This window comes from Ptiloglossa arizonensis, chromosome 9, assembly GCF_051014685.1.
Source record: "Ptiloglossa arizonensis isolate GNS036 chromosome 9, iyPtiAriz1_principal, whole genome shotgun sequence".
Classification (NCBI taxonomy): Eukaryota; Metazoa; Arthropoda; class Insecta; order Hymenoptera; family Colletidae; genus Ptiloglossa; species Ptiloglossa arizonensis.
In genome coordinates this window covers 7948427-7972718 of record NC_135056.1, presented here as the reverse complement: position 1 = coordinate 7972718, position 24292 = coordinate 7948427, and the positions used below count along the sequence as shown (strand labels likewise).

The window sequence follows — 24292 nt, the reverse complement described above, 5'->3', positions numbered from 1 at the left end:
GATAATAATTGAAAATCTGTGTTGAAGTGTCAACATTTGCATGAAATTTATGCAATAAGACAAAAAATGTTTGCACTCAAATAAGTGTAATTTGTAATTATTAGACAAAATATTGTGACAGGACGAGATAAACATACGCTGTTGAACAAAAATAAAAAGTAAAGAATTAAAATAATATTCTCTGTTGACGTGGTTGTGAAATAACTATAATATCCACCACAAGTAATAGTACTATACCTGAGACAAATATTCTTTGTAATATTTATAAAAAAATCAACGCTATCTCTTTGCTCGGTTTCGAACGACGAAGGTAGAGATTTTCTGTATTATATAACACCTATACTTTCTCAGTCTACTGTGTCTGATTAAAAATAATTCGTTAAAAGATTTTGCATGTATCTGTCAGATCAACCTCGACCTTCGTAGGGTTAAGGGGGAGTACCGCCTATGTATTATAGTACATAAAAGATATAGGCGTCCTCGTACCACGCTATCCAAATTTGCTAATTGCGTAATGGGATGGATTACTCTTGTCTTAATGATTAGAATCAACTAAAATTAGAATTTTTAGAAAGTAGATGAATGTTTCTATCAAGTTTCAAAAGTATTGTTTCGTTTAGAAACGACAAACTTCTGAAGAACACATTTAATTTGCAAAAAATAGTAAAAACGTAAAGTAAAAAGTGCACTATTTAACAATTTTTATTTGTAATAATACCTACATAATTTATATACACGATTAAAGTACTATAAACAACCGTGAACCATTCTAATTATTACAAAGGGTTGCTACATCGTGCAATTGTTTCCTACTGGAAATATTTATATTTCTATGATAACAATCGTTATTATATAATAATATTCGTAAATTTTTACACCTCTACGAGAACAACTGTATATTCTACAGTACCTCAGTAATTATCAAGGTCCCAAGTCAGATAAGCATCCCATCCATGATGAGACACTAATTTTATTATTTTGCAGAATATCGTATTATTATGTTCTTTTAATAATGAAAATCTCGACATAGCGGATTGTACAAAATTTTCTGGTTAGTCGACGTGTTAAAAGGTCTTTTTTTCTCATTGATTTTCGTGACGATTTTTGTTAAGTTCGATCGTAGAGCAATTCTCCATTGTCGTGTTGTCGAATCGTTTTGAGTTTATGGCTCAAAATGAATGCTTGCACAGTAGGTTGGGTTGCTGGATGGAGGTTGAAATTACAGGATCGTGGTTTTTGCTTTTTGGGTTTGATTGGCAGATTGCTGGTAGATTGGAGAAATCAAACTCTTGTCGATATCTGTTCCGTTGGTGGACATTGCTCACTTCTGAAAATAAAGCGTGTTTTTAATTTGGATTTAACAAATTTTCCATTTCGATGAATTCGGGAAAAATGAGAATTTGAACCAAGTCGAAGTTTGATACGTAAACGTTCTTTTTTTCTTTCTCGTATCACACCGTATTGCAGAAACTATTTATGAAAGTCGAAATTTATACCGATACGAAATAAGATAAATCTGTATTGGGTTATATTAAAATTTACCGGTGATTTTCATAGATAAGATTGCACAAGCTTAAATTAAACAAGTGGGAAGTGTTTAGGATTTCTGCCCCTTCTTTTTGATATACAAGTATTTCGTGCACATATGTCAGACGAACGATTGAAAATAAATTGTGCGTTGTTTAAATCTGAATAAATATAACTAGAAAATTGTGTGAAAATTTCTGATCGAATTATGTCTTAATTTATTCGTGAAATACACGTTTTGTATTGTACTTGTTTCGCACGTGTAATATACTTTTAGCCATCGCGAGAATTTTTGTATTTCTGGCTTGTGGCGTACTAACAGTACAAATGGATGCGAAACACGAAATATGCTGGAAGTTCTCTTGCTCTACATGAAGTTTATGGTTACTTTGGAAAGTACTCTACATCGAATATGCGCATTCCATTGAAAATAGGTCAGCCCGTGTTGTCTAGAAGTGAGATAGCAAAAGATTGATCTTCTATACTTTTTTTATTCAAAAGACAGAAGTCTCTAGCCTGAAACATTGCATCGCGTTTAAAGAAGTACTTTATTCGTAATTAGCATTTTAAAGGCAATGAAATATATTCTATAGATGCATTCTAAATGTCATGAAACTTTTGTCACGCGTACACTATTGTCCAATAGTATTTGTTCATGTGTCTGGTAAAAGACAAAATTCATTTTCTTTTTGTTACAAATATTTGCCTGTGTTAGAACAGTAAAACGACACGTATTATTAATTCCTTGAAAATGATAATCGAACTCTTACTTTTTTCATAAATGTATATATAGTAATAATAATAATGCATCTTCATTGTATGCGTTAAAAATTAACAGAAAGTACTATATCGAATTCAGAAAGAAAGAAACAAGTGCAGAACTAAAAAATTAATATATAGTAGAAAATTTAAGTATACATTCGGTACAAAGGTCAGCTTTATGTTGTTATTAACTCAATCTTGGTATAATTAGTGATGAGAAGATCTGTTGTACATGCAGAAGAACGTATATAACTATATAATTATCTTAACTAATAACGATCGGAATTTTCTCTGCTTAAAAATTTGTTATGTATAGAAGTTAATAAATTTAATTGTTACTATAATTTACGTAATATTGGACGTAAACTTTATATCACTGACAACACTTTATGTGTAGTACCAAGAATGTTTTAAAGTATGCATTGAGATATTATCATAGTGATTTCATAATTGTTCCAAACAGTGTATAAAAGTGTATACAGAGTTTGGATAAATTAAATGTTTTTTAATCTTCAACTATAAATGACTTTATAATTAGTTTAAACGTTATACTCGGTACAAATCTTATTTTCATTGTCTATAGAATAAATTACATTACGATTCATAAGATAAAGTGCAATCGAGTGGTTAACGAATTATTCATTAAACGATACGTAAGCAATTTTTTACTATCAAATTTCGTCATAAAGAAGCTATAATAAAATTCCTGTTAATAAAGCTCCAACGTACTACGTGAAATAAATATACAGTCAAAATATCGTATCAAATGGAGCATACAATAGAACCTCGGTAAATGCAATTTCTATAGTTACGTGTAAACCTTGTTTGTTGCATTCTATTCACAAGTGAAACGGATGGTCACTTAGCAACAAGTATCCTATCTTCCGTTCGAAATAATGGAAGGTCAAGTATAGGTCATAGGTAGCGAAGTTCCTTGTTACCAGATTGCTTATCTCGATACGTGCACTTCCAGATTAATTTTCGTCCAACTATAGACGTTTTACTACATTACTTCTATTTTCGATACCTGATTTATTTTTCAAAGTTATTCAGAAATTTCTATTTAATTAATTTTATCTAACATCCTTATTGCATATACACAGGTGTACCTATAAGATAAGCAAGTAAACATGTTGTTGACAATTGTGCAAGAAGTGTTGTCACCAATCTCAAAGTTATTTCACAAAAAGTGATTTCGTAATTGTTTTAAATAGTACACATTTTCCAAATTTTACGTGAAAAAACCGGTATGAGAATATCTTAAAAGACATCTCAGTTCCATTATCTAATTTAATTACGATTTCCAGCGAAGTGACTTGAAAAGAAATTTACTCGATCGATTTTCTTCTCACGTTGGTAATTCGTTTTCCTCGAGTTAAGTGATTCCGACAACAGTTATCGAGTTTTGAAGTTCGTTCGAAAAATGAATCACGGATTCTTAATAATTTTCAGTTCGGGGAACTCCAGTAATTTCCGTCTTTATCAGCTGCCACGGTAGTTGTATAGCAATAAAAAGCGCAGAATGTGAACTACGGGGAAAATGTAAGCGGAAGTGTGTACAAGTCCGCCGTGAGGTGTCAACAGACTCTTAAAACAATGAGGTGTTGTCAGATGGTTGTGACTATGTACATATATCGAGGTATAGCGTTTAGCGAAATTAATGGCGGCGTTGACGCGGAGAGCCCGAGAGATTAGAGCAACTTCACTTCTCCTCCTTTCTCTAATTAACTTCTTGCCGAAAGACAAGAATCATTTTATAGAAGTGTTAAATTTTTCACAGTAAATTTGTTCTATTATTTCGAAATATTTCATATAGATAATTCGAAGGTAAACTATATTCTCAAATCAAGATGAAGAAATTCGAATAGTAGCTTTTCTCGATAACGTGATTTCGTTCTTTTTTTCTTTTCTTTAAATACCGTCATTGTGTCTAGGAATTTTATGCACGAAGTAATTATAACAGGAAAATAATCGTTGAAAATCGTGTTTCTTGGAAATATCACGATAATTGTACCCGTTTTTTTTTTACGCCTTTTTGTTTTTACGTTCTCGTCGATAGTGTCCCATCTGTATTTACGGGACACGAGTACGTTTGTGTTTGAAAAAATGTTACGTAATATTTTCAACGTACGCGATATATTATATAAATTTCGTGGATCGACTGTACCTGGTTACCGTATTCGTTTGTTCGCGCGAACTGAATTTTCACATTCAACTGACACGCGTGTTTACCGTGTTATATTCTTTAGTGTTATCAGATGGATTTTCGAGGTCTATGACCGCAGATCGATTCTCCAGTATTCCTCTGCTGGCCGTTTGGTTCGCGTCGTTGATTCATGAAGCAATTCGTTTAATTTCGTGTCCTGTTTCACGCCATTTCAAAAATTCTACGACTCGTCGCCAACTGGAACGATTCGATGAAACACATCATTCGGGAAACAGAAACGTTCGGCTCTCCAAATTAAATATAGTCGTTTGTACGTTAACAGTATCAAATGTTTTATCTGAAATTTTCATTATTGATCGGGTGAAGTGTTTTCGTTATTTCGTTTCAATACAAATGTGTTAATCATTTTTCGACGATTCTATGCTTTTTTAACATTTATGACAACGAATGTATTATAGTTCTTACCGACACTCTTGAACAACATTTTGTTCTGTGAGTTTCAAAACGAAACTTTTATGTTACAAAATAATATTCTCTTGTAAAAAGAATTACAAGGATTATTAACAATTCAGAATACTATAAAGCATTTATTCAAATACATTTATCAAGCATTGTATGGTATATACTTTAACCATTGGATATTATTTTCTAGCCTCGAATAATAGTCTTGTATATTAAGTGTTTCAAAGGTTTACTACTTTGAATCGGTGCTGACGATTTTGAAGAATTCAAATTTCATTTCCATCGTATTTTTTGATCGTCGAATCTCTCCTAGTGTTTATTTATACACAAGGACGTATTATTCGTTCAGCAGTCGAATTATCCGGCGTTGTCCACTGTGAAAAATATCGTTCGAGGACAGAAAGTATTTTAGAATTTCTGAATATAGAATCTTTCCCGTTTTATTTTTCGAAGCATGAGTAGTAAACACTGTTTTACTGTTAGTCATCCTTGTAGGTTGCTAAATGTAGTCAGATTCGTGTCTATATTTCAAAGACCATTGATTTTATCAAAAGTTTCTATAAAGTAAACAAATTTCAACATTTAATTTTCGACAATTATCGTTACGTACACTTTCCTCGTAAAAGTAACTACATTGTAAGAAAAATCTCGCACATTTTATATATTTCTTCAACCGTCTTCTTCGCAAAATGTAACAAATATTTAAACAAAAACGTGTCTTCTTATCTCCATTATTACTCGAGCCGAACTTTCTTCACAATAAAACGGACTTCCAAGATTTAATTTTCAAGCAACTTTTGCTATGTACATTTTCTCTGTAAAAGCAACGGTGAACGAGATTATCGATATGTCTCAAGTTTCATCGCGATCCCCTCAACCGGTTTCCCATGTCGCGATAACGAATGGATAATCACGAGCTATTTTGTATTTAATTCTTTTTTTTTTTCCTTAGAAAATTTTCCTAAAGTTCGATATACTTTCTGAAGCCTTTTTGCAGGGATTATCGTTTTCGATCACGATTTCTCGAATCTTCGTATTTATGAGAATGGATAATCACGAACTATTTCGTATTTAATTTTCTTTTTCTTTTCTCAGAAAATTTTTCCAAAGTTTGATAAATCTTTGAAACTTTTTTCCACAGATTAATATTTTCGATTTCTCTAATCGTATTTATGAGAATGGATAATCACGAGCTATTTCGTATTTAATTTTCTTCTTCTTTTCTCAGAAAATTTTTCCAAAGTTTGATAAATCTTTGAAACTTTTTTCCACAGATTAATATTTTCGATTTCTCTAATCGTATTTATGAGAATGGATAATCACGAGCTATTTCGTATTTAATTTTCTTCTTCCTTTCTCAGAAAATTTTTCCAAAGTTTGATAAATCTTTGAAACTTTTTTCCACAGATTAATATTTTCGATTTCTCTAATCGTATTTATGAGAATGGATAATCCCGAGCTATTTCATATTTAATTTTCTTCTTCTTTTCTCAGAAAATTTTTCCATAAATCTTTGAAACTTTTTTCCACAGATTAATATTTTCGATTTCTCTAATCGTCATATTTATAAAAATGAACAATCACGAGCTTATTCCTACCTAATTCTCTTAATAATTCCTTGGAAAATTTCCCCAAAGTTCGATAAATCTTCGAAACATTTTTCCCCAGATATTAAGATTTCTGATCGCGATCCCCGGAATTATTCCTGTTTCATACGGGCTGCGTATCGTCGTCGACGATACCCTCGAACAGATAACCAAACCTTGACACGTATCGCGTAATCGGTATTCGGAGCAAAACAGTGCGCGATATTTCCATTGAATTTCGCGTTCGGCTTGTCCCAGTTTCGGCTTGTCGAAATAATCGCGGCGCCGCGTGGCGTTCGCGAGTGATCCTCGAGGATCGCGTGACTATGCGGCGAACCGGAAATTTCGATCATAGGACAGTGCAAGTGAAGCCACTTGGATTACTTTGTTACACGGCGCGTCGTCTGTGTGCCCGAAGGGCGTTCTTCTTCTTGGGAAGGAAAGTTCTGTTCCACGGTTACGTTGCCTCGTCGACTTGTTCGCGACTTAAAAACGTGTTCGTGCGAGAACGAAATGAATTATTTATGCGATCGTTACCAGCCGCGATAAGTTCCCTTAATGGACACGCTACATTTCCATCGACAATTCGTACGCGAGATAAGCCCGAAAGATCACTGTCTCTAGAGTCGTTATTGCGAAAACATAATTAAACGCGAAGGAAACCGTGGATAATTAACATTCCACGGGAATTAGCCGCGTGAGATAATCCTTGTCCTGTTTTCTCGCGCGTCGAATCGGTTGGAAACTCCTTTTCGTTGATAATTTCTTGAAAATCGATCTGAAAACGAACTGGTAAGTAACCAGAGCCACGAACTAGCTTCAGATTGTCCTAACTGAGGTTTGGAAATGTTTGCATTTAAATTGAACGAATACTAGGCAAGAATTTTAATTAAAAATTTTTACTTCTGTGGGAAGAAAGTATTGCGAGTTGGAAGTATCGATTAATAATGTAAAAATATACCGAACGTGGTAATATTATAATTTATGAGTCAATTATTTTTTGGGATAGTCAATTCCTGCTTTTCGAAGTTGGCGATAACATTTTCGAGAATAATTGTCGAGTAACGTCGTTTTCTGGAAACATTGTTGGTGAATTATTTAAGCGGATCTGGCCAAGGTTGTTTCTTAAATGATTCCTTTAAAATGAAATAACATTCCTCGTTGGTTCGAGCGTCCCTGGGAATGTGCCCTGCCGCTGTAAATAACCGAAGGGAAAGCGATGAAGTCGGTTAAAAAGATCGTAGATTAAGAAAGTGTAATATTACATGCAACGTGGTATGGAATAAGTAAAGCCTAGTGGCTGTTTAAACTGTTGAAAAATAGCTATTAAATAATTTATATTCGGTGCAATGATCGATCGTAGTGACGTAATTTATTGACGTACTGAATAATTAATCGAACAGTTTGCTGTTTACAAATTGCCTCGATCGAGGCTACGAGCGAGAGTGATTCAATTACTGATACTGAAAGTGATTAAAAGAACGATACAAACTATTAGTAAAAAATTACAAAATAAATACTACTCGAATGAGAAAAGGAAAACGAAGTCGTGGAACGTTTAGCTAAGAGGAATTATATTTTTTAAAAGAAATTATACAAATTTTTTTTTAATTACCCACAGCAAAATACTTGGAAAGTACAACTTCGTGAATACAGTTACTGTATCGAAAGCTTTTTGTACATCGAAAATAATAATTTTTTGGGCGTTACACAGGATCGTAACCGTCACCTTTTTCGGTGACTTGCGTTAACTTTTTTTCACGACGGTAAATAATAGTTGTGATATACTTGCGTGGATCTAAAGACCCTTCGGGTTGATATTGCGTGTCGAAATTTACATGAGAACCGTTCACAGAATTCGCGTGCGTTGTCTTGGACTAGATTGAATCGAAAGATTGCACGTTATATCGAAAGATGTAATGATTAAAACGAAGAAAATTTGTCTACCACGACAACACCAAAAGCGTAATTGCATCATTTATAATCCCTATATTCAAATAACTGTTTAGCCTTCGAGGTTATAATAAAGTCAGGTGCAATTTACAAGTGTTGACAATGAAAAAATGTTAAATTGGAAATGCTACCAATGGTTAAAATAAGATATCGGTAACTCATTGATAATCGATAGATTACTTTTATTATATGAAATAATAACATACTCAAAAAGATACTAGAATTCCTGCCACATATTTGAAGTGTAGTGTGGTAATAAAACAATTGTTCATATTAAGAGAAAACTTGTAATTTACAATTTTTCAAATTAAATTTATTTCCAATTATAATTCAATAATTAGCCGACACGAAAGGAAGCGATAAATTATCTTGAAGTCTTAATATATCTCTCTTGCAACCGTGTTCTTTTGCCAGAAAGAATTTTCTTTCGAACGTATGTTTCTGAAAATAAAAATTGCAGATATATACATTAAAACTATAACGCGTGTTTCATAATTTTTGGGCACACTATTTTGCCCTTTATATTCTACCGTATAATTCTATTCTACCAGAAATGAATTTCCTGTTGATGATTATTCAAGTTAAATATCCACGAGAGTAGACAGAATTACAACGATGTTGCACATCGCAAACTAAACTTATTTAGCAAAGAATAGGTGTGAGAAAACCGATTAAACTCACTTATAAACATTTCTAAATACTATTGTACTGAATTTTCGATCGTTCTTATTGATCAAATCCAAGGCAACGTTTAAAGTATTAAATTTCCAATTATTCTTTTTGATCGAATCGAGGCAACGTTATCTTAGAATTGCACTTGTAATTTAGAATAGGTGCTCGTTACATTGACAGGAATCTTGGTCACAGTGAAGACCACGTAACTGGTCTTGAGAGTTTCGCAAAATTTTGCGATGTAACGTTTGATAATATTGACCGAGCAACCATGGAAATAGTAACGCAGGAGCTCAGGAAGTATAGTAACCAAGGAAATCAATTATTAATTCTATACAAGCGCACGGAAATAATGGAAGCAACGTACGAAGAGCAACAAGCGTACTGGGACAGCGTAGACGCGCATAACTCGGCCAAGACAGTAATAACAAATAATCTTTACTGCTATGCGAAACAAAATAGTCTCGACACGCAACCGGTGATTTATCAGGTACAACTTAAACGAAGCCGCGAGAATGTAGGAAAATTTATGCGCATGCGAAATCATAAACTGTAGAAGTTAAAGCGTTGGTCGCCAACTATTTCTATTATTATCGTGAATTGTAATTAAAGAATTTTTTATACTTTATTGTATACAATAAAGAAAAATTTTAACCAACAAACGAACGAATAGAGTACTTCGGAATGTAATCGATAATAGCGTAGTTTCTAAAAATGTTATCACAATTGGCAAGTGAAGTTTCGATGAATAACGTAACGGTGGAGTTATTTCGAAATCTTATTAAAAATTACAAATTGACGAAAGAGTAAATTATGCGACGGAAAATAAGATATTTTACGTATTTGAATCGTCTCTTGAGAATCATAATTGTCGATGTAGATTGTAAGACGTAAGTATCACGAGGCTTATTGTTATTCTTAATGGCGGATAGACAAGGATCACACCTGGGACAATCAGTTTCTAGATTCACTGAAGAATATCATTTCATAATTTTGATATCATGTACCGTCATGCTAAGTACATACAGTATTACCTTGCTATCTGATCAAATTTTTCCCTCGATTGCTGAAGTAGTTATCTCTATGGTAAATCGAGATGAAGAAAGTCGTTTCCAGGAACAAAGTCACTACTTATCTTTTGTAAGTGAACAAGAGCAGACCCAGTTTACGATCAGTTAGCGAGAGAGTACTGTACTTTGCTCAGATATGGAAGTATAATAATCGACTTCACCCTTTATGTACCAGTGTCCTATTTATAAGATGTTCGAAACTCTTTTCTCGTTGGTATAGAAATTTATTTGAATATTACGTGACTTTTGTAGACAATAAACGTCAACTACAAACAAAAATAATTTAGTGCTTAATACAAGAGGGAAGGGAGTTAATGTAAGTAGAATTTAAGAGCAAATTTCTTCACTAGAACGATGCATTTAGTGTTGAAATTAACGAACAGAATTTAAACATAAAACAAATATCGCAAATGAAAGAGAATGTTACAAAATTAGTAAATTTATTTAAATTTACAAAGTCGTCAAGAAATCAAACTAAAGTAAATAATAATACGGATGCAAATACAAGATCATTTTTTCATTTTTATTTCATTTATATGAAATAAAAATACGTAACGTAGAAACGAATAAAGCAAGAAGTACATAAGTGCGTAAGTAGGCGAGGTGCGGCTCAAATGCTGTTATTAAAACCTAACCTCAATATACCATAAGTTGATCTTTCTTATCTAAAGTAAATTAACGATTCTGTAAATAAAAGTAGGATTATACTAAAGGAGGACAGTCGTTACTTACAAAACACACATATTTTTATAATACCAAGGAAATCTTAAGGTACCCATGATTATAGATATTTCAAATCTATTCAATTTGGTTCTCCTTGATCAAAATCCGAGGTTCTCAACCTTGAGTCGTGAAAGATGTAAAAACATTTACGTTCTAATATCTTGTATCTTAAATGTTACAAAATGTGAAGTGAATCAAGAGTGAACAAAGATAACTTAAAATGTTATCACGTTATGTATGTTAAACATGTTTCTATTTCAACTAATACTAACTTATAAATAGTATTTCATAATGTATTTGTACTCTAAAAGATACATTAAAGATCTATTTCAATTAATACTAACTTACAAAAAGGTTTCATAACGTATTTACACTCTAAAAGACACATTTATTAAAAAATCTATTTCAATTAATACTAACTTACAAAAAGGTTTCATAACGTATTTGCACTCTAAAAGATACATTTATTCAAAAATCTATTTCAATTAATGCTAACTCACAAAAAGGTTTCATAATATATTTACACTCTAAAAGATACATTTATTCAAAAATCTATTTCAATTAATACTAACTTACAAAAAGGTTTCACAACGTATTTGCACTCTAAAAGATACATTTATTTAAAGATCTATTTCAATTAACACTAACTCACAAAAAGGTTTCATAATGTACAATATCTGCACTCTAAAAGACACATTTATACAATTCAACGTCAGATTCTTTTCCATTTATTTATCTCTTGCTTGACACAAGCTCGCAGATCAATTCGTTTCCTAATTTTCTATCGAAGACCCAATCGGTAATGGTCTCGATCCAAACAATCCACAATATTTCACGTCACGATATAAATACATTTAGATTCGCTCGTTCCCCCTTGAAAGAATTTTTTCTTCGTGTCATCGGTTTACCCTGGCCGGTGGCTCTGAATTACCGGTCACAGTGTCGTAGTCTCTAATCATTACACGCGCACCCGAGATGACAGCAGCGTAATTTCCCTGTCACGGTTTGATCGACGACACCGTTCCTCGAGAGCCTCTCGAAGATCGTTAGAACAGCGAGTACAGAAGGCGCATGGAATCGCGCGCAAACAAACGCGATGAAATCTCTCTTTCCTTTCTTCTGGCAACTCGGCCAACATCGATTTCATTCTGGAGCAATTACCGCTGCCAGTAACTCGAAATATGGGACGCCAGCCTTGTGGGGTTTGTTCATGGGTGCCGGACAGTCTCGCGTGGCGTTCGACGATGGCCACACCCGTCTTTAACCATGGAACTGGACCTACCTAATTTCCACCGTACAATGGAATCTCGTAATTTACGAATATCTAATAATCGAGATTAGCACGTTGCCTGGTAATCACGTTCCGACGAGCCGCCACAAAATTTGGTTATTAATTCTTAATTGCAGCCAACGAACGCCAGATTCCTAGGTACGTTTCAAAGTTTACGCTAGAGTTCCAACGGTGGTTGTTAATAGCGATTATGTACACGTAATCGGGGAATGATTTCACGGTGATTTTACGGTGAAATGAACGAGAATCGTTGAGACTTCACTGGGCGCAATGATCGACGCGAGAAACGTTATTCAAGATTCGGGATTGAAATTCAATTAGAACTGGAAACTGCACATTTCCGTGAATAATGGTACTTGTATTTTTTAAACGTTCGTCTTGGTTTCCTCCAATATTCGCAACACTTTATTCGCATTTTCGTTCTACTTTCTGTTTCATAATTCCCCCCCTCGGACGTGTTGAATACAAGTGAACGTTTTTATTAATTTTTAAACGCACTCGTGGCTACGGAAAAAAAAAAAAGAAAAAACATTTGACGTATTTAATAAAATTGCTTCGAGCATTTTTCCGACATCAAAAGTCTCGAGCGTTTCGTTCGATATATTTATTTAATCATTTTTCGTTACTCTGGCGGATCAAATAAATCGTGAAAAAGGTTTCCACGTATTCGTTAATATCCGGCTCTGTTGCACAAAGTTGCCCGAGAATGGTAAATATTTTGTTCAAAACTACATCGATTCCGAATTGTACGTAGATTTTATCTTTTATTGCACAAACATGTCCTTTTCCTTTGCAACGAGTAAAAAGTAATCCTGCAGCGAGTAACAATCACGGTAAATGTACACCGTGGAACGAAATAATAGATCGAATGGTCCTTTTCTTCCCAAAGAGAAGTAAATTAATGCGCGTTGTTTAAAAAAGAACCCGAAGTCACCCAGCGTGGTTCCCGGTCACGTTGTTCTTTCGCGATTACATTTTTAGTAATTACTCGTTCGTTTTCGCAATGAAATATTTCTTAAAAGTTTCCCCGTTTGTTCACGGCCTAGATATTTCATAGCTTACACGGTACGAAAATAACATTTGTTACGATTAAAGAACATCGTTACAGTTTTGTACTTTTACGAAACGAACGCGATGGGGGAAATATGAATAATGAAAGTGCAATGCTTTTAATAACTAGTTGGTGGCTATAAGTGAGCCCGGTATACCACTTTGGAAGTTTCCTTTGTCGAGCAGGCTGCATATTGATTCGCTGGCTTTAGCACTCTCGAACAACATTTCTTTTCTCACGTACATCGGGGTGAACGTTCTTTAACCTTTGACACCTCGCCTTAAGTTTGGCAAAGCAGTTAGCCGACCAACACTTGGCACGTCGACAAGACTCATCAACCTGAAACGTTGAATGCACCGCTGTACGCTATGGCCGCGATTATCTCCCTTCAAAGGAAACCAACGAGAGAACGAGTTCGTTGGAACTCGATACACGATTCATCAATTGTTACGATTTGCTTCCCGAATTTTACGTTTCGATACCACAATTTTCACGATTTAATTCCTGCGTTTGTTTACCAGCTGGACGTGAGATTGAGAGAGACTCGACGAATACTTCGATCACCGTTTGTAAATTAGTTTTTATAATTGTACGATTCGCCGATCGTGTCCACGGTCGAGTGTACGAAATAAAAAATAATCGTGTAGGTGATTTGTAATACGATTTTCGTAGAAACGAAACGAAACCATAAACGTGACAAAGAGGAGCGCAAATTTACGTTAACGGTTCGATACAAGATTGAACGAGTTTTTCTTTTTTTTCAGACGTACAATGAAATATAATTCACGTTGAAATATTACAGAAAATATCAGACACTTCTTGGTACCGTGAGATTAATTACCGAGAACGAGTTAATTATCATTCTGTTTCGCCAATGATTAATTCTACCTCTAATCGAAATATAATTGTAACAAAAATATTCGAGACTTGACAAAACGTATAACGATAAAACTCGGGAAACTGATTGTTATTTACCGCTTCGAAATTCGTAAAATTTGTATTATTTTTCGACCGTTACTGTCGGCATTGTTTCGTTTCAATTGTTCGTTTACCCGTGTACAAAAAGAAAGTATTTCGAGTAGATTAAATCATAACCAGAAACAACGCGTTTCGTGCAATATCAGGTACAATAAAATAAACGTTACAAGAATTCGTAAGCGAAAAATCAGTTGAATTTTCTCGACAATAAATTATTGGACACGGCGAAGAATATATTTACCCTTCGTTTGTTTGCGCGCAATTAGTGCCTTTCGTTTTAAATAATTGATACCGCGATATTAATAGTCTAAAATTAGTGTTTGTAATTATTTGAATAATTACGAGAATCCACGTTCCGATATTTGATTTTCGTCTTGTTGATTTCCATCAGTTTCATGGGATTTAGTAAATCCTTGTATATTACGATTATATATCGACGCGTTATTGCCAATAACTTGTTCGCCATTATTCGTTCGGATGGCGAAAATGGTGCGATTTAAACCGTAACGAGATGGAGATCTATATTTCCGTTGGGGCTCGGTGAAGCCACTATCGATAATTCAATGGTGAAATTTCTGTAAATACGACACTCTGAAATGAAGAAGTTTCTTCAGTTCTTATATCGTACGTCCATTACGAGCGTATGTAATAAAGACAGACGGAAAGTCTGCAGCAGAAGGTTTCGAACGACATACTTCTTTTCGCGAACAAAACTTTTTTATCAGCAATTGAACGAACGAATTATTGGAAATACAATATTAAAATATACCGTGGCTCGTACGATACATCCAACGGGATAATAAGATAAACTTTGAATTGATAAACTTGAATCGATCGACTCGTTCGAAAGGAGAAAAATAGAGTGAAAAATTCTAGCAGTAGGTCTTGTTACGTTCAATTCATTAAGCACGATGGGTTTTTAATAAATATGACGCCACTTACGGACACACAATTGACGACAGTGTAATCAACGATTAAGTTATTCATGCGGAATAAAATTTGATTCCAGTACGGTGTAACCAAAGTTTCAATTTCATGGTAACTGAATAAAAATCTTTAATTTTCGTTCTTTCGCTTAACTTTCTTCCATACAAAGAATATTAATTATACCAGCGTGGATAGTGGTTAATTCGAAATCTAAATTCTCTTCGAGGAGAGGTTCAATTTTTGTAGTAAAAATTTGTTCAGCGAATTTGTCTCCTAAAGGAAAAATTTACGATTTTGAAAGAAGAAGTTCAGTCGTAATTTATTCTCAAAAGAATTTCAGAAAAAGACTTTACAAATTGGCTAAAAATAAATATTAATTTACAACATCTGTATCTTATACGATATATTGTAGAATGCACATCGATTCCACATCGAGAAGTTCTTGTTTCGTTCAATTTATACGATTAATCGCGAGAGAGAAATAAATAAAGAAAAAGAAAAAACTCGAGTTAAAGCTGCGAGTTAAAATTACGATTAATTTCTAATGTCTGGCGTTACGAATATCGTCCGAGATCTTGTTTCATCGAACTGCAATGTTTTTGGTCTCTTTTTGCCGGAGAAGCTATTTATTGCTATCACGGCCCCGTTTGACCCACATCGGCAAGAGCTTACCAACGAAAAACAACAAACGAGAACCTTCGCGCGCAGAACGATGATCTCCGTTCGTATTTATCGTGTCGCGATAATAATTACGGAAACGGGAACTTACGGTTTCCTGTAAACGTAATGCACCGATGAACGCATCCGTACGCGCGTACACCGATGCAAATAACTCGAGCAGGGACACTGAGATTATACCGAATGCAAACAGCTTATGTCAGTTGCCCTTTTTATGCCTTGTTGCATTCCGTGGGATTTATTTCGGCGTTCGGCTGTCCGGGCAATCTATTTATTCGCGCGTTGCTGCAACGAGTCGTAATTAGACTCGCTGATTTCGTTCTCGTTTGAAACTTCATCGTTAAACGATGCGAATTAATTGTGAAATACAAAATTCGCGGTGAGTCTTCTACTTACGCGGTACGATCGATCCAAAGCTCTTCGTGTAAATCGATATGATACATTATACAACACATTGTATAAATTCAATGTATTGGAGGAGAGAAACTCCCAGATTAAAAAGAATAAGGTTGAATGTACACATACATAGATAACTGGTTACAAACTTTGTATATATAGTAGATTTATTTGTGAAATTAATTGTGAAATACAAAATTCGCGGTGAGTCTTCTACTTACGCGGTTCGATCGATCGAAAGCTTTTGGTGTAAATCGATATGATACATTATACAACACATTGTATAAATTCAATGTATTGTTCTGGAGGAAGAAACTCCCAGATTAAGAAGAATAAGGTTGAATGTACACATACATAGATAACTGGTTACAAACTTTGTATATATAGTAGATTGTTCGATAAGTTTCGTCGTTTTTCCATTGTAAAAAAATACTATGACACTTGAAGTTTGAACAAGTGTAAATATACGAACGAGTCGACAGATCTACATGAAACTTCACAGATGTTTATCAAACAGTAGTATCGTCTTTCGAAAAATAAAACGACGAAACTAATAGCTCCATTTTTATCGAACGATGAAATTTATTGGAGAACCTATTAATTATGTGTAACCTATTAAATTTAATGTATTTTTGGGAGGAAGAAACTCCCAGATTAAGAAGAATAGGGTTGAATATACAAATACAAAGATAACTGGTTACAAACTTTGTATATATAGTAGATTGTTCGATAAGTTTCGTCGTTTTTTCCATTGTAAAAAAATACTATGACACTTGAAGTTTGAACAAGTGTAAATATACGAACGAGTCGACAGATCTACATGAAACTTCACAGATGTTTATCAAACAGTAGTATCGTCTTTCGAAAAATAAAACGACGAAACTAATAGCTCCATTTTTTATCGAACGATGAAATTTATTGGAGAACCTATTAATTATCTGTAACCTATTAAATTTAATGTATTTTTGGGAGGAAGAAACTTCCAGATTAAGAAAAATAGGGTTGAATATACAAATACAAAGATAACTGGTTACAAACTTTGTATATATAGTAGATTGTTCGATAAGTTTCGTCGTTTTTTCCATTGTAAAAAAATACTATGACACTTGAAGTTTGAACAAGTGTAAATATACGAACGAGTCGACAGATCTACATGAAACTTCACAGATGTTTATCAAACAGTAGTATCGTCTTTCGAAAAATAAAACGACGAAACTAATAGCTCCATTTTTTATCGAACGATGAAATTTATTGGAGAACCTATTAATTATGTGTAACCTATTAAATTTAATGTATTTTTGGGAGGAAGAAACTCCCAGATTAAGAAGAATAGGGTTGAATATACACATACAATGATAACTGGTCACAAACTTTATACGTATAAGAGTTGGACGTATAATATTGTACATTATAGGTATAACAGTTTCTAGGTCATGTTTCTTCTTAGCCGAGTTTTTCCAAGGACTCTGAACGCGGTTCAATTATTTTTACTTCAGCAAGGTTAAATTATTACTTCCGTTTCTGTGTAATTATCGATCGTTCCGTTCGTATCGATTACGTTAAAATTCTGAATATTTAATTATACTCGTCACGATCGACTGTTTTCAATTTTATTCAATATTATATTTTTCCGTTACGGTTGCAATGCGAGTGAATCGACGAGCTTGTTCCCGATGTATTTTCTTCTCTCTGAGTCGTCTACTCTGACTTCCAATGATTTTGTGATTCATCGATAGGCTCACAGTGCAAATGTTACACGTGATAGGATGATCGTTATTTGAAATACGTAAGTGAGTCAGTCCGACGTGGAATGATCTTATCTTGGTTATTATGTCTTCTTGGTTGTTTAATTAACAATGATTGCGACACTGCCTGCTCGAAAAGTAAGATAATCGTCGCAATTTATTTTATAATTGGAAGACTGAAACAAGGAACGAAACATTGGATCGTATTAATACATGTTCAAAGTAGTCTTATTTTTAAAAAGAAGTATCTACGTTTTGTAAATTAAGAATTTATAACAAATTGATTGCTATTTAAAATTAAAAATTCCAGCACATTTTTTCGATCTTTTAACACACAATGGGGAAAGCCACGATCGATTGATAAATAGTATACCTAAAAGTGTCACAATTGAAGTAAATATACGAGTAATGTATTGTCAAAAATATTGAGAAACTTAAGTTTCTATTAAATTATTCTCGATTAAATAATTTGGCATACACGAAGTCGAAACTAGAACGATTTCAAATTAGACGAACACGTTTGGACTGCAAATTCGTAAACATAAATAGAAAAGGTTTCTGTATAATACGTTGCATGTGGAACGTATGCATTGAAAGAAATTATATTTATTTTTAATTTTATCCTAGCATCAAATTTACTCAGCGTTTGAGCGAAAATAACACGGCTGCATGGAAATCTACTTTGTACTGTTTACATATTCATTAACAAGAATATTCAAGTCGGTTAATACTAATAGTCGCTTATAATTTTCCTTTTCAAATATACATCAACGCAATTGCATTTGTTCCTGGCTTTATAAATGTTTCGAACAAGTATTATCGAAGAAAATTTTTCTTTTCTATTTATTTCGAACACATTCGTTCAATTACTGTAATTGCTTTTAACGAAATAAGATTAATATTCAATTATGGTAGTTGTTGTTAGTATATCGAGTTTAATCGTGAGAAAAGAATAATGCATTTAATTATCATTTAAAATTTAGATCACGAACGTGTAAATACGTAAAATCTCCTATTTGTAGCGTAAGCATTTTTTATGTGCTTGTTCGAATTAATATTATATTTTCTATTCAACAATTTTTTTGCCCCGCTAATGATACACACATCGACTAATAATACACACTGATGTAATCGATGAATTTTCTATGAATGACTGAATAGTATGAACGATACTTATGCACAGAAATACAGTATTGTGGAATAAAGTGGTAACGCATGATTCATTCTCTCGCAATGTTTCATTTAACGATAGTGTGTGCTTCGTTTAAAACGAATCACGTGTTACTCGTGTCTTCTAAAGTGGAAAATTATCAAACGTCTATAATGTTACATTTTAGACACTATTAGCGAATACAAACACAGATGAACCCAAAACCGAAACGAATAATTTAGAAGCCTTGATATACGATCCTTAACAATTTTATAGAAAAAAATCATTCGGAGCTTGTAGATCATGTACAGACAGAACATATTTTATGGAAAACGAAAATAAAAATTTCAGTTGATGTAATCGTTTGTTTTTCTTTTTTTTTGCATCATAATGGTCAAGTTGTCAGTCATTGTCAATAAAATTAAATAATTTCCTTTTGAGACCAATATGTCTCCAAATTTTTTTAGATCAAACTGCATAATGTCGTATTCGAATAAAATTTCAGTTCGAAATTCATGAAACGTGAATTCTAAATAACTGATGAATCGTGTTGGTATATTTTACAGGAACTCAGAGTGAAATAAAAAATGTTATTATTTTTATTATTATTACAAATTTTAGTGTGTAATATTTTCATCGAAGAATCAACAGACCGATTTAATACCGGAATAATGAAGATTGTTACATTTCATTCTACTGTCAGAACTCAAACTTTCGATGTAATCGCACGAATAACTACTTGCAAGTAGTAGAAACCGCGTATGGTCAGACATCGAAGTTTCGTGCCCAATTTTCTCGAACGAAGTTCACAACTATTCCCTACGATTGTTGGGAATCATTTAAGTAAAATTCTTCGTCGACCGAAAGAAAATAACGGAAGTTGTTGTATAAACAGAGCAATTAAGGAAATTAATTTCGCAAAAGGAATGCGAAGTCTGAGTCTCGCCAGACAGTTGGGAATTACAGAAAGCTGAATGTTATTGGACGTTGATTAAAAGCTTGGAACAATATTTCTGAAACCTTTTATTAAGCATTTTGATTAACAGGCAACGTTTAATCATTCGATACGTTATTTAAAAATTATGGAAACTTCTCGCAATGATTAAGAATACGCGATCATTTTTAATAATACATTTTGTAATTTCTTTTTTCAAATTACGCACAAGTATTCAATGATTTCAGCCAATACGTACAGATTAAATGTTAGTCGTTCGTGTTTATCGTTGCAGTGAAGCAATAAATAAAATTCGTGAATGTTATTAATCGTAAATATATTCCTGGTATTTTAGATAATACCGATTCATTCACTCGTTGGATATTACTTTTCAAATTACCGCACACGAGCAGCAGTGCTTTGCACTCGTATTATTTTTAATCTCGCAATTCTATCGGAATGAAATTATTTACCAACTGCGAAGAAAATCAATACTGTATGGAGTTTTACATTCTATCATGAAATTGCGAAATATTTCAATCGAATGATATCTTTCTGGAAAGTTTCCACTTAAAATTCGTCGTCAATACCATTGAATCGTTTATAACGTTTCAAAATTTTGCAATCTGAAGAGAATAAAAATGAATAAAATAATCTTTTAACAAACTGACTATCTTGGTTGTATATACGTTTTAAAAAGAAAATAACAGTTATCAATATTTACTGATAGCTGATTTCAATAAATCTGAAGTGTATTTTTGCAAAAGTCGAGCAATAATCTGTTTGTTGTCGTACTCGATAACGATAAATATAAACAACACGAACAAGTAGAATATGGTAATTCGTTCTAGCCTCTGCAAGCTTGATATTTATTGTAACGTTTACACAAACAACGGAATTATCTATAAACATAATTGTGTAACATAATAAAAGAGAGATATACAATCGATACGCAATCATGCATTTTAAATTGAAACACGAGACATTAATTATAATAAAACTTCATACGTATTAAACAAGTATATTCTGTGGTATCACTCAATAAAATACAAATAAAAAGTTTCTTTGATTAGCCATAACAAAAATTACACATATCCAGTAACTTAAACTAAAGTAATATTCATAAATGCACAAACAATAACATATAAAATAAATATATGCTCAGAAGAAACTCATTGATCAATAAATAAGTACAAGTGAAAGTACAGTATTCAATAATAATAAGAAACGATATCTTTTTGGAAAGTTTTCTATTCAAGATTGAAATCAATATATGAGTAATGTATTGTCAAAAATATTGAGAAACTTAAGTTTCTATTAAATTATACTCGATTAAATAATTTGGCATACAGGAAGTCGAAACTAGAACGATTTCAAATTATTTTTCAATAATAGTAAGAAACGATACGTGTCCAGTAACTTAAACTGAAGTAATATTGGTAAATGTAAGTATTATATATATAATACGCAAAAGAAAATATATTAAACGTTAAAATTACCATTATACAAATTTGAAGAAACAGTAAATAATATTAAAGAAGTAATTAGAAAGATGGAAGACTTAAAGCCAAGCAATTGTATCAAAGTAAGTTCTGAGCATATATTTTCTTTTATATGTTATTGTTCGTCCATTTATGAATATTACTTTAGTTTAAGTTACTGTATATGTGTAATTTTTGTTATGGCTAATCAAAGAAACTTTTTATTTGTATTTTATTGAGCGATACCACAGAATATACTTGTTTAATACCTATGACAATGCTTGTTTTGAATAGATTAACGCCAATAGTCGTTTAAGTAGAATAGGCAAGCAGCTCGATCACTGGTCAGACGCGCGAACATAAAGGGCGCTACGGTTCGAAAGATGCGCGAACCTCGAGGTACTGCTTGTTGGTAAAGTCGTGCAAGCTCTCGGATCGAAAGCTTCCGTTTTCTCTACCTTATCGGCTGCAGTTACGCGCTGGCAATTTCATCGAATCATTGAACAGGTGGCAGCAAGTATCCGTCGGTTTCGAGCTTTCGTGGGCACCGAACGACGGAAAGATTGCGGTTGGAAATAATTATATGTTTTATCGAGGAGATTCTTTTCGGTCCTCGAGCACGTATTCGCTGCAATTTCATCTTTAATTGGACTCTTCAAGCTCGTTCATCCACTTTTCTCGAAGGAAATCCAATCTTTTAGCAGCCGCTTGCGAGATTTAATTTCCATAAATTTATTCAGTAACGTGACTCAATTTTCAATGTCGCCTCTAAAACTTCGTTAAAAGGGCACCAGGTGGTACACACTCGTGGAAGTTTGTCGAGCGATTTTTCGAATAATTATCGATTTCTCGAAACGCGGTTCTTATCTCTTGGAGGACGAATTATGTGAAATTAACGGAGATTCGAACCGATTCTCGTCGTATCTCTCAATTTTGTAACAACGTTGCGTTGTTACGTTCCTTGGAAATTTAATTACAAATATTTCTTTGCAACTTCAACGGTTACTTCCATGTTTCGATATTTCAAATAACTCGAAAACGAAACGCGTTTCTATGTACGTATCGGTACTCTCGAGGAGATTAAACGTGTCGCATTTAAACCCGGAAATTTGAATTCTTCAATTTTAATTCCCCCGTCTCTCGACGTCTGCAACGTAATTTACGGTAAAAAGTTCACGAATGCGTTTTTCATCCAGCCAATGTAACAGTCCTATCGCAAAATTATTAACAGCGTAATTTCCATGTTCTGCGATAAGGTTTCGATTTTTTTTCACAGTCTTAAAAGTCGAACGAGAGTAATCAAAATTTATAGATATCATCTAACCAAATTCTCGTATTCTCCTTTCATTCTTTTTTTCACCAGTATGTACAAATTGAGTCGTCGTTCGACAGTTGAACATTATAACATTCGGTGTGTCGCGAACGCGTAATGATTAATCGATTTCTTTTCGCTTCGAACAATTCGCCAACCGCAAATTTCATAGTTGGCGGGCAAATAGCAACTAAACGCGACCACATCATCGCCAGCAACATTTCGGCTAACAGTTCCCGGCTGCATAAGTTGTAAGCCAGATGGTATTTCTAAGGTTTTGTGGGTCATGAACTCGCGAGTTTCTGCTCCATCGTCGAATAATTTAACCAAGCCACATTGTTACCGGCCATTCGTCCTCAACGTTAGCGCAGACACACTGGAAACGAATATACTCGCAAATCCCATCGAAAATCATTTCGCTCGTAGAACATCTTCAAATCTGTTATTCGATGTTTCTAATCTCCATAGTCGCCGAGTTTGTAATCAACGCCAATTGAAATTTCTCTCAGAAAGTGGAATTTTGTGCAAAAAAGAAAAACAAAAAATTAACGAAACGAGAGTTCGATGAATCGAATAAGATTTAAAATCGTCGATTCCGATACAATGAAATTCGTTGAACATTAATCATTTTCGACTCGATCGATACGATCATTAATTATTCACGAATGTAGATAAGATTTAATTTTTCAAAAAGTTCAATATTAATTTAAATACTGTATCGCGATTCTGCTCGATTTCGTACTAATAATACGGAAAAAACTCGCTTACGAAAATATTAAAAATAATTTTTCTCGTTTGAAAACAAATGCAGTTGCTATTGCAGAAGGAAGAAAAATATGTTTGTAAAAGAACGACATAGAATAATTTGTGTTTAATTACTGACACATTGCCCTTTTCAACGATTTTTGGCATTGGCACGTAACACCTAATTAGGGAAAAATTCCAATCTATTTCATTTTGGCACTCAGCCCCTTTGGTACTTCCACTCTGAGAACATTGATTTATACACGCATCATTGAGCATTTTACATAATATGTTGTACAGGAAAAATATACGACGAATCAACAAACACGATAACTATATACGTACGTATGTGTACGTACAATCGTATAAGGTTATTTGTGTAAAACCGAGTCGATTCGTAGCGTTAATTACTGATCGTATCAATCGGATCGATTATGATTAATGCCCAAGAAACGAATATTCTCGGAAATAAATGGGCTTGATGATAAGCTCGAGATATTTAGAACTGATTATAAGTAACAGAACCTTATTTTACAATTTCTTTTGACCTAAAGTCGCGAGTTTTTTTCTCTCCATGTTTTCATAAACTGAGAATAAGTATAATTAGGTGAAACTGTAAAAAGTAAGTCACGTAGTGTGTGCGAGATCCTGATTCGAGCAGTTCACTATGATTTTAAATAATA

At 33.5% G+C, this 24292-nt stretch overlaps 1 protein-coding gene and 1 long non-coding RNA gene across 2 annotated transcripts in view; one reads left to right on the top strand and one right to left on the bottom strand.

Annotated features, from left to right (window-relative positions):
* Igl (IQ calmodulin-binding domain containing protein igloo) overlaps positions 1-24292 on the top strand; it is a 188760-nt gene that overhangs the window by 23791 nt on the left and 140677 nt on the right. The window lies entirely within an intron of this gene.
* Positions 830-24292, bottom strand: part of LOC143151467 (uncharacterized) — a 199068-nt gene continuing 175605 nt past the window's right edge. The window contains exon 3 of the long non-coding RNA XR_012993337.1: positions 830-1327. This is a non-coding gene — a long non-coding RNA (uncharacterized LOC143151467). The remainder of the gene's footprint in view (positions 1328-24292) is intronic.